Raw genomic sequence first — 10,994 nt, 5'->3', positions numbered from 1 at the left:
AGTTTGAGAACAGCTTGGGCAACACGGCAAAAACTCATCTCTACTAAAACAACAACAACAACAAAAATTAGCCAGGTGTGGCGGTGCATGCCTGTGGTCCTAGCTACTTGGGAGACTGAGACGGGAGGATTGCTGGAGCCGAGGAGTTCAAGACCAGCCTGGGCAACATCGATACAAAAAATTTAAAAATTAACTGGACACGGTGGCACCTGCTTGTAGTCTCAGCTGCCTGGGAGGCTGAGGTGAGAGGATTACTTGAGACCTGAAGATCAAGGTTGCAGTGAGCCATGATTGCACCACTGTACTCCGGCCTGTGTGACAGAGCAAGCCCTGTCTCAGAAAAAAAAAAAAGTGATTTCCACATTTTATCAATGGTTCTCAGTTCTGACTCTCTTAGAATTTACAATCTAGTGTGGAGGTGGTTGGGAACAGACAATAAATAAATGGATAATAAATAAGAAAGTTAATATTTGGTAGAGGTAAGTTCCATGAAGGAAATGACAGTAGGAGGTGATAGAGACGATAAAGGGAGTGGTTATTTTTATATAGGCTGGTCAGGAAAGGACTTTCCAAGTACAGAGTAGAGACTTCTGTGATGAAAATGAGCCAGAGAGGGCGGGCGCAGTGGCTCATGCTTGTAATCCCAGCACTTTGGGAGGCCGAGGCAAGCAGGTCACGAGGTCGAGAGTTCAAGACCAGCCTGGCCAACACAGTGAAACCCTGTCTCTATTAAAAATACAAAAATTAGCCAGGCATGGTGGCAGGAGCCTGTAATCCCAGCTACTCGGGAGGCTGAGGCAGGAGAATAGCTTGAACCCGGGAGGGAGAGATTGCAGTGAGCCGAGATCATGCCACTGCACCCCAGCCTGGGCAACAGAGCCAGACTCTGTCTCAAAAAAAAAAAAAAAAGAGCCACAGAAATAAAGGCCTGGGAGAAGTGTTTCCTGTAGAGGGGATGATAAATGCAAAGGCCTAGAGGTAGGAATAAATTTGGCATGTTTGCAAGACACTCGGGGCAGTGGGGAGGTGTAAGGTGGACAGGCTGGGGAAAGATCACACTGGGCCATTAGGCCATGGTATGGAGTTTGGACTTTTTAAAAACATTTATTTATTTATTTATTTATTTATTTATTTATTTATTTATTTAATTTTTTTTAAATGGAGATTCACTCTTGTTGCCCAGGCTGGAGTGCAATGGCGCAATCTCAGCTCACTACATCCTCCGCCTCCCAGGTTCAAGCGATTCTCCTGCCTCAGCCTCCCAAGTGGCTGGGATTACAGGCTCCTGCTACCATGCCCGGCTAATTTTTGTATTTTTAGTAGAGATGGGGTTTCGTCATGTTGGCCAGGCTGGTCTTGAACTCCTGACCTCAGGTGATCCACCTGTCTCAGCCTCCCAAAGTGCTGGGATTTCAGGCATGAGTCGCCACACCTGGCTTCTATTTTATTTTTTTGAGATAGGGTCTTGCTGTGTCACCCAGGCTGGAGTGCAGTGGCGCGATTACAGCTCATTGCACCCTCAATTTCCCAGGTTCAAGCAATCCTCCTGCCTTGGCCTCCCAAAGTGCTGGGATTACAGGTGTGAGCCAACTTGCTTGGCCTGGATTTTTATTTTGTATGAAATTATTGGGTACCTGCTATGGGTTACCAGAAATACAGATAAATAATGTCAAGTCAATGTGATAAATTTGGAAATAACTGATTTCTACCTATTATCAGTAGTTCTCAGTTTCGGCTGCAAAGTAGAGAAAGTTAGGAACCATACATATCTGGATGCCATCACCAAAATTTCTGATTTTAATTGAGTCGGGCTGGGTTCAGGCCTCCACATGTTTAAGAAGCTGTACAGGTGATGGTAATGCCATCAAAGTTGCTAACTGCTGAGGACAAAGGCTTGATTCCAGTGGGCAGATGGTAGTTTCCACACAGGTTCACTCAAGGAACCACAAATGCAGCACCCTGAAAAGTTTATCTGAAGATCAAGGCTGGAACCAGATAGCACATGCAACGTCCACAAGTTAATGTTTATAAAAATGTGTTCAAGGCCAGGCACAGTGGCTCACGCTTGTAATCCCAGCACTTTGGGAGGCTGAAGTGGGTGGATCACCTGAGGTCAGGAGTTTGAGACCAGCCTGACCAACATGGAGAAACCCCGCCTCTACTAAAAATACAAAATTAACCAGGTGTGGTGGTGCATCCCTGTAATCCCAGATACTCAGGAGGCTGAGGCAGGAGAATCGCTTGAACCTGGGAGGTGGAGGTTTCGGTGAGCCGAGATCCTGTCATTGCACTCCAGCCTGGGCAACAAGAGTAAAACTCCGTCTCAAAAAAAAAAAAAGGTATATTCAAAAGATAATCACAGAGGTGGGGCTGGGTGCGGTGGCTCATGCCTGTAATCCCAACACTTTTTGGGAGGCCCCGGGTGGGAGGATTGTTTGATTCCAGGAGCTCAAGACCAGCCTGGGCAGCAAAGTGAGACCCTGTCTTTCAAAAAAAAAAAAAAAAAAAAAAATTAGCCGGGCATGGTGGCATGCCTCTGTAGTCTCAGCTACTGTGGAGACTGGGACAAGAAGATCTCTTAAACCCAGGAGTTCCAGGCTGCAGTGAGCTATGATCACGCCACTGCATTCCAGCCTGGGTGACAGAGTGAGATCCTGTCTCTAAAAATAAATCAACAAAATATTAAATAACAATATATATTAATGAAAATTTAGAGGCAACACTCCAAGAATGACTCCTTAGGCTGGGCATGGTGGCTCACAGCTGTAATCCCAGCACTTTGTGAGGTTGAGGCAGATACTTGAGTCCAGGAGTTCGAGACCAGCCTGGCCAACATGGCAAAACCCCATCTCTACTAAAAATACAAAAATTATCTGGGCTTGGTAGAGGGCGCCTGTAGTCCCAGCTGCTGCAGGAGGCTGAGGCATGAGAATTGCTTGAACCCAGAAAGCAGAGGTTGTAGTGAGTCGAGATAGCACCACTATACTCCAGAGTAAGACTGTCTCAAAAAAAAAAAAAAAAAAAAAAAAGAATGACTTTTTACCTTAGATTTTGACAATAGAATTTAACAGAATGTACTTAATGTATTGAGTTGGTTCTGATTATCTCAGTGCAGTTCAAACACACTAACCTTATTAGTTATACAATCTCTGTGTTATACAGGTCTGTGTATGTGTTTGGGAATAGTTTGGACCATTTAAACTTATATCCTGCTCCTTCTGTTTGTATTTCATATTTTCTGTATTAAATCACTCTATGCAATAGTTTCTCCTACTTATTTTTATTGTTTGCTTTTTCTGAGACAGGGTCTTGTTCTGTCACCCAGGCTGGAGAGCAGTGGCACGACCACACCTCCTGGGCTCAATGGATCCTCCTACCTCAGCCTCCTGAGTAGCTGGGATTATAGGCTTGCACCACCACACCAGGCTAATTTTTTTTGTTTTTTCCATGTTGCCCAGGTTGGTCTCGAACTCCTGAGCCCAATTGATCTGCTCACCTCAGCTTCCTAAAGTGTTGGGATTACAGGCATGAGACACCATGCCCAGCCAAGTATCTTCTTTTTATATTAAAACTTTTTTTTAAACATTTTACTAAATTACCTTTTCTAAAGTCAATTCAGAAGATGTCAACAAATAATGACCATCTAATCTATTATTACCATTGTACTACTCCAGTCTTATTCCATACTCAGAGATCATTTCAATTGCCTGTAGAATTAAATGTACACTTTTCTCTCCATGACCTTTAGGACAATAGTTTCTAAACTTTTGGATTTCATGTGCTTGTAAAATTTTAAAATAAAGTTAGGAAACTCATATATGTTTGCAAATATTTTATTTTCCTAAGTAAGGCCACTAAGGAAAACAAATACTGTCTAACAGAATTATCATTCCACTTAAAAAGTATTAACTCAAAAAAGGACTCACTGCTTTAATATTTCTTTAGTTCTAAAATTCTATTTTAAATGCTGATTGTATAGAAGTGATAGTTGACTCTCCACATTCCCCTATAATAATTGCCACCATATTTAGCACAGTGCTAAATACATAGGTGGTGCCCACAAAATATTTTGAAGCTGATATTCTAGTTGTTTTAGACTCACATGATATTGGATAGGTAGCAGTAGCTATTCAATAAAGGTTTATAGAAATGGTCAGTGAATAAATGAATGAATGTTCATTCTAAGTATATCTAGAGAGCTTGGACACTGATTCCCAGCACTTTGAGCAGGTAGATATCATCACCAAAGCATGAAGACTGGATTCTTCTCTATATCTGTCTCTGTGTTGCTGTAAATAAAACAGCCACATTCAATGGAAATATGAATTTTGATTACAAATGGTTGTTTCTGCTATTAGCTCATTTTATATAGATAATTTTTAGTAAGTGCAAAAAGATTTTCCAATTTAATTTTTATTCTTGTATTTGAATGTGAACTGATCAGTAAATTTGTAAGCAGTTTTGATATTTTTCATCTATTCCATTCTTTCTCCTAAGTACAATAATCTTTTCTTTTTCCAACACTTTGCCATTACTAAGTTGATTTAAAAAGGTAACTTCTTAGGGAAATGATCCATGTGTTTAAATGTTTCCCAATTGTGCTTTGATTTACAGGCTGCATGTTTCTATTGATTGTTACATTGGACACAAGTGACTTAGCTCATTATTCTTGTATTGAAAGTTATAGCAATTAAAAGCAAGAAACTACAAATGGACCTAGGTCTCAGTCCAATTAAAAAAAAAAAAGTGACAGTAGTACCAGTTTACTGAGAATATTTTTGTTTGTTTGTTTGGAGATAGGGTCTTGCTTTGTTGCTCAGGCCAGAGTGCACTGGCATGATCATAGCTCACTCTGAGACAGCCAAGTGTAAAGGGGTCCACGGAGAATCTTTGACTGGCCTGTGCACCTGGAGAACGGGGTAGAGCCCTGGGATGTTCGTTCCCTTTGCATGGGGGAGGAGCCTGGCCTCTCCTATTCCTGGGTGGTAACTTGAGATTCAGTCTGTGAGGCAGGAAGCCAGCTAGCAGGACTCTTGCTTTTCTGAGAGTCCCTATTTCCCTTTTTTTTTTTTCCTTTTCAACCAATAAATCCTGCCTTTCTCACCCTTCAAAGTGTCTGAGAACCTAATCTTTCCTGGTTGTGTGACAAGAACTGAGTCACGGCACCAAAATGTCATGCGCGTCTGTGTGAAGAGACCACCAAACAGGCTTTATGTGAGCAATAAAGCTTTTTAATCACCTGGGTGCAGGCGGGCTGAGTCAGAAAAGAGAATCAACGAAGGGAGATAAGGGTGGGCCAGTTTTATAGGATTTGGGTAGGTAAAGGAAAATTACAGTCAAAGGGGATTTGTTCTCTGGAAGGCAGGAGTGGGGATTGCAAGGTGCTCAGTTGGGGAGCTTTTTGAGCCAGGATGAGCCAGGAAAAGGACTTCCACAAGGTAATGTCATCACTTAAGGCAAGGACCAGCATTTTCACTTCTTTTGTGGTGGAATGTCATCAGTTAAGGCAGGGCAGGGCATTTTCGCTTCTTTTGTGATTCTTCAGTTACTTCAGGCCATCTGGGCGTATACATGCAAGTCACAGGGGATGTGATGGCTTGGCTTGGGCTCAGAGGCCTGACAAGGAGAAAGTCCTATGACAACTGCAACTTTGAACTCCAGGGCTCAAGGGATCATCCCACCTCAGCCTCCTGAATAGCTGGGATTATAGGCACCAGTCACTGTGCCCAAACTTAAAAAACAAAACAAAACAGTCTGGGCAACATGGTAAAACCCGTCTCTACAAAAAACACAAAAAATTAGCTAGGCACGGTGGTAGGGTGTCTATAGCCCCAGCTACTCAAGAGGTTGAGGTAGGAGGATCGCTTGAGCCTTGGAGGTGGCAGTTGCAATGAGCCAAGATTGTGCCACTGCACTTCAGCCTGAGTGACAGAGTGAGACCCTGTCTCAAAAAAACAAAAACAAGAATAAGATTAATCTATATTCACTTTTAAGTATTTGCTTTTTAAAAAAATTGATTATATCTGAATACATTCATGCCTTTCATTTTTTAAAAAAAGTAAAATTTATTTGCTTTCAGTTCCCAACCCATTTTCTATCATTATAAAAATACTACATTCTCATTATAAAATGTTTGGAAAGTACTGAAAAGTAAGTGTGAAGAACTGGAAAAAAATTCACCCATGGCCTCCTCAAACTAGAAACTACTATTGTTATCATCATTTCTATTTGGTCTTTTTATTTTTATTATTTATTATTATTATTATTTGAGACAGAGTCTGGCTCTGTCGCCCAGGCTGGAGTGCAGTGGCATGATCTCAGCTCACTGCAAGCTTCGCCTCCCGGGTTCATGCCATTCTCCTGACAGCCTCCCGAGTAGCTGGCACTACAGGTGCCCGCCACCATGCCTGGCTAATTTTTTGTATTTTTAGCAGAGACAGGGTTTTACCATATTAGCCAGGATGGTCTCGATCTTCTGACCTTGTGATTCACCTGCCTTGGCCTCCCAAAGTGCTGGGATTACAGGTGTGAGCCACCTTGCCTGGCCTGGTCTTTTTATTTTTAAATCCACTTTCCTCCCTCCATTCCTGTTTATATCATAGAGCACATATAATTTTGTGTCCTGCCTTTTTCACTTAACATTTCATTATAAGCATTTTGGCTTGTCATTAAAAAACATTTGTACAAGCCAGGTATGGTGGCTTGTGCCTATAATCCCAGTACTTTGGGAGGCTGAGGTGGGAGGATTGCTTGAAGCCAGGAGTTCAAGACCAGCCTGGGCAACATAGCAAGACCTTGTCTCTACAAAAGAATTAAAAACAAAAAAATTTGCCAGGCATGGTGTCATGTGGCTATAGTCTTAGCTACTTGGGAGGCTGAGGCAGAAGGATCCTTTGAGCCCAGGAGGTAGAGGCTGCAGTGAGCTATGATCATGTCACTGCACTCCAGCATGAATGACAGAGCGAGACCCTGTCTCTTAAAAAAAGTTATATATATGTTATATATATATATGTTATATATATGTTATATATATACATGCATAATTTTTTTTTTGAAACGGAGTCTTGCTCTGTTGCCCAGGCTGGAGTCTCACTGTGTTGGCCAGGCTGTTCTGGAACTCCTGGCCTCAGGTGATCCACCCACCTCGGCCACCCAAAGTGCTGAGATTACAGGCATGAGCCACCAGGTGACCAATGCATACATAATTTTTAATAGCTGCAAAATACTTCATTCTTTGCATTACCATAATTTGCTTTAACATTCCTTTTGTTGGACTTTTAGATCATTTCTGGCATTTTGCTATTATTAACATCTTTGGCACATTTTTGGGAGTAGTCAGCATTTTGCATCACTTTCCCAGGATAGACTTCCAGGAGTAGTAGTACTGGGTCAAAGGGTGAGATTATTCGCAAGGCTTCTGATTCATATTAACCATATTGCTTTTGGCTGGGCATAGTGGTGCACATCTGTAATCCTAGCACTTTGGGAGGCCAAGGGAGGTGAGTTGCTCGAGCTCAGGAGTTCGAGACCAGCCTGGGTAACACAGCAAGACCTCATCTCTACTTAAAAAAAAAAAAAAAAATATATATATATATATATATATAGGCTGGCTGCAGTGATTCACGCCTGTCATCCCAGCACTTTGGGAGGCTGAGGCGGGTGGATCATCTGGGGTCAGGAGTTCAATACTAGCCTAGCTAACATGGTAAAACCCCATCTCTACTGAAAATACAAAATGAGCTGGGTATGGTGGTCCATGCCTGTAACCCCAGCTACTCAGGATGCTGAGGCAGGAGAATGGCTTGAACCTGGTAGGTGGAGGTTGCAGTGAGCCAAGCTTGCACCATCGCACTCCAGCCTGGGCAACAGTGTGAGACTCTGTCTCAAAAAAAAAAAAAAAAAAAAAAAAAAAAATTAGCCAGGCATGGTGGCACACCACTGTAGTCCCAGCTACTTTGGAAGCTGAAACAGGAGGATCACTTGTGCCCTGGAGGTCGAGACTGCTGTGAGCTGTGATCATGCCACTGTACCCCTGCCTTGGTGACAGAGCAAAACCCTGTCTCAAAACAAACAAATTGCTCTCCAAAAAGTGCTAATTTACTTTGCAAAATGAAGTGAATATAAGTGTCCAACTTATTGCACCCTGGCCGGCATTAAGAATTAAAATAAATTTAAATCTGTACTAATTTGAATTTTGGAGATAGTATTTTATCATTTTAAAATATTTTAGGACCAGGTGCGGTGGCTCAAGCCTCTAATCCCAGCACTTTGAGAGGCCGAGGCAGGTGGATCACTTGAGGTCAGGAGTTCGAGACCAGCCTCACCAACATGGTGAAACCCTGTCTCTACTAAAACTACAAAATTAGCTGGGTGTGGTGGCGCATGCCTGTAGTCTCAGCTACTTGGGAGGCTGAGGCAGGAGAATTGCTTGAACCCGGGAGGTGGAGGCTGCATTGAGCCAAGATGGCACCAGTGTACTCCAGCCTGGGCGACAAAGCAAAACTCTGTGTCAAAAAAATATATGTATACACACACACACACACACACACACACACACACACACACACACACACAGATCATTCTTTTCCTCTTTCTGTAGTGACCCATATACTTTATATTTGATTAAGTTCCCTACATAGAATCTAGCACATATGGGAAGAAAGCTAACAGATTTGGCATCTGAGGTCTTTCGATGCAAATAATTTGTCTAACCGTGAGATATGTAGTTGGCTTATAGTAATGGGGGTAATTTTGTAGCTAGAATAGAGTTCTCACCTATGAGATTGCAAACGTTGCTAAATTGTATCAATTTAATACCTCTCTAGTTCCGTCTCTATGAAACAGAAATGGGAATACAGGGGTTTACAAACGTAAAAGTCATCTGAAATGGTACTACCAGGAAAATCTTGCATAAACTCCTACAATAAAGAAGCTAGCAAAAGAAAGCTTCATTGTGAAGTAAGGAACAAGGAGTTTTATTTAAATGGTTGAAAAACATTTCCATTCAATTTTAATGTTTTAAATGATACATCCTACTGTTAATAGCAGTAATCCCCCTGGTGAGTAACATTCTTGTTAACATCATAATAGATCTCCATTCACTAATTTAACAGCTTGAAGGTACACTTTTCAGACAGTAGAACAGTAATTAATCTTTGCAGCAATATTTCTTCAATAGCTTCTGAGAAAGCAGGATTTTTTTTTTCTTTTTTTTTTTTTTCTGAGGCAGAGTCTCACTCTGTCACCCAGGCTGGAGTGCAGTGGTGCGATCTCGGCCACTGTAACCTCCGTCTCCCGGGTTCAAGCGATTCTCCTGCCTTAGACTCCCAAGAAGCTGGGACGACGGGCACGTGCCACCATGCCCAGCTAATTTTTTTTTTTTTTTTGTATTTTTAGTAGAGACGGGTTTCACCATGTTAGCCAGGATGGTCTCCATCTCCTGACCTCATGATCCGCCCACCTCGGCCTCCCAAAGTGCTGGGATTACAGGCGTGAGCCACCACGCCTGGCCTGGATATTTTTTTTTTTTGAGACAGAGTTTCACTCTTTTTGCTCAGGCTGGAGTGCAATGGTGCGATGTTGGCTCACCGCAACCTCCGTCTCCCAGGTTCAAGCGATTCTCCTGCCTCAGCCTCCCAAGTAGCTAGGATTACAGGCATGTGCCACCACCCCGGCTAATTTTGTATTTTTAGTAGAGACGGGGTTTCTCCATCTTGGTCAGGCTGGTCTTGAACTCCCAACCTCAGGTGATCCACCCGCTTCAGCCTCCCAAAGTGCTGGGATTACAGGCGTGAGCCACCGCGCCCAGGGAGAGCAGGATTTTAAAAAAATTTACCATTACAGCTGGTGAATCTGTGGAATTATGTAGAATAAGTTAATTTAATTTAATTAATTTATTTTTGAAATGGGGTCTTGCCATGTTGCCCAAGCTGGTCTCAAACTCCTGGCTTCAAGCTATCCTTCCACCTCGGCCTCCCAAAGTGCTGGGATTATAGGCGTGAGGCACTGTGCCTGACTGATTTACTTATTTTTTTTTAGAAATGGGGCCTCACTATCTTGCTTAGCTTGGACTCAAGTGATCCTCCTGCCTCAGCATCCTGAGTAGCTGGGAATGCAGGCACATACCACCATGCCTGGCCAAGAACTTTTACATTTATTTTATTTTATTTTTATTTTTAGTCTTAGCATTTACTTTCCCCACCCCATATTCTTGGAACAGGCTTTAGTTCTACAGGAAATGGCACTGATGGAGAGAAGGCTGGCATTACCTTCATGAAAGGGCTGTAAGAGCTGCCTGGGAAGAAGGCGTGCCTTGGGGAACTGGGAAGATGCCGTCAGTGTGGGTGGGCAAGTGGACAGCCAGTCGTCCTGCCGCCAGCCCAGTAGCTTCCAGAGGCAGGTGCCCAGGTGCTACTGGAGCCCCTCATAGTGGTAGGAGTAGGGACTGAACCTCCTCCACGCGCTTGTAGGCCTCCTGGTGGGGCTTGACCATTATCACACAGGTGGGGCACTTGGAGCCTGCGGCTGCACCTAGGTCCGCCTTAGAGGGATAGAGACATAGGCCAGATTTCGGTCCTCACACGACTGGGAAATGGCAGTATACCTCAATGGGCAGTGTTTCTCCTGCCAAAACCATGATCCCTTTTTCTCCTTCGTTGACAGATTTCTGAACCTCTTTCACTCCGCGCCGAATCTGCTGCTTCACGGCTTTTTGGATGCATTTGTAGAGCTTCCGCGTGAGGCAGCGAGAAGCCAGAGGCTGTACCATGGGGTTCTGGTTGACCAGCAGCTCCTGGTAGTTGCGTTCCCCAGAGCACGCCTCCGCCTGAGCCTGGGGCCTGTCAAATCTACCTTTATTTTGGTCATCGCAGCGGCCGCGGAAACCTAGTCCCAAGGAGGCCAAAGAACTTTAACATTTCTATAAAGAAATTATTTTCTCTATAATTGTAAATTCTAACTTTGGCCCATGGAAATTATATGTTTTTTACATGTCA

The 10,994-nt window shown here is 43.2% G+C and overlaps 1 pseudogene; it reads right to left on the bottom strand.

Annotated features, from left to right (window-relative positions):
- Nucleotides 1–10,494: 10,494 nt before the first annotated feature.
- Nucleotides 10,495–10,866, bottom strand: LOC126951396 (H/ACA ribonucleoprotein complex subunit 2-like; annotated as a pseudogene).
- Between the last annotated feature and the right edge of the window lie 128 nt (nt 10,867–10,994).

The sequence above is a fragment of the Macaca thibetana genome, chromosome 3 (assembly GCF_024542745.1).
Source record: "Macaca thibetana thibetana isolate TM-01 chromosome 3, ASM2454274v1, whole genome shotgun sequence".
NCBI classification, from domain to species: Eukaryota; Metazoa; Chordata; class Mammalia; order Primates; family Cercopithecidae; genus Macaca; species Macaca thibetana.
This window is presented reverse-complemented; position numbering and strand designations above follow the sequence as displayed.